The sequence below is a fragment of the Galeopterus variegatus genome, unplaced genomic scaffold, assembly GCF_000696425.1.
Source record: "Galeopterus variegatus unplaced genomic scaffold, G_variegatus-3.0.2 Scaffold4542, whole genome shotgun sequence".
Taxonomy (NCBI): Eukaryota; Metazoa; Chordata; class Mammalia; order Dermoptera; family Cynocephalidae; genus Galeopterus; species Galeopterus variegatus.
Window position 1 is genome coordinate 54,034 of NW_007730653.1, and position 1,116 is coordinate 55,149.

Below are 1,116 nucleotides of genomic sequence, written 5' to 3' on the forward strand. Positions count from 1 at the left end.
TTTGCAAATATTTTCTGCTAGTCTGGCATGTTTTCTCATGAAGAAATTATTTCTTTAATGGGTTTTGCCTTTGACATTGTATCTCAAAAGTTTTTGCCATACCCAAGGTCACCTAGATTTTCTCCTATGTTATCTTTTGATGATGGCTTTTCAATGAAGCATACAGCTACTGTTTCCAGAGAAACCACCTCTTTATCAGTCAAGTACATACTGAGAATGTGTGGCCAGACATTTGGTCAGTTGCCACAACAGCTAGGATGCAGGTTCTCAAACAAGGTCCAATCCTTAATGGTCCATCAGTGAAAACTACAGGCTGAACTTCTTCAAAGAGATGAGCAACACAAAGAAAAGGAGAAATTCCTGGGAAGCACAGGTTAATTTAACAGTAAACTTCAAAGTTTATGCAGTTTGAAAGTAGAAATAGCTATGAAAAAAATTGCAGCTGAAATTGCACAGGAACAGGCCCACAAGAGGCAGAGGAAGGGAGAAAGAGGCAGCAGAGAAAGCTGAACACAGCCAAAGCAGTGTTGTCCCTGAGGAAGAGCAAGCAGCTGATAAAACCAAAGAAAAGAAAGAAGGCAAGAGTATTTCAATGGAGACAGAGGACTTCAGAGAAACGACAGGAGGCCAATAGAATGGTGAAGAGGCACGTCTCCTCCTGAGGATGAGGCAGGTGGACATGGATCAGCTGTGTGGCAGAGGGAGGAACCAGTGGCAGTAACAGGCTTGGAAAGCAGCGGTGCCCCACGGGAAGACTACCGGCAGATCCCTTAGCAGAGGATGAGAAAAAAGAATAAACGTTGCCTGTTTTATGTGTTCTAAATACTTACATAAATGGGGGGGAAAAAGGTTTTGGGTTAAGAAAAACAAAATCAGTGGACTCCTCTCACCATCACTGCACATCCAGGGTCAGACCCATAAGTGAAGTTTGACTGGTCAGATGCTCTCTGCAAAGACTGGATCAGGAGGGAGAGACACAGGAGAGGAAGAAGTGGGTGGAGGCCACACACCCCAGCACCGGTGGCTGGTCACATTGTTCTGATGTGAGGCTGTTTCACTGTTCCTCCTTCCTGATCCCTGATTCTCCAGCTTTCTTAGACTCCTTCCAATACATTC

The 1,116-nt window shown here is 44.5% G+C and overlaps 1 pseudogene; it reads left to right on the top strand.

Annotated features, from left to right (window-relative positions):
• Positions 1-774, top strand: part of LOC103603304 — a 17,227-nt pseudogene extending 16,453 nt beyond the window's left edge.
• The last annotated feature ends 342 nt before the right edge of the window (positions 775-1,116 follow it).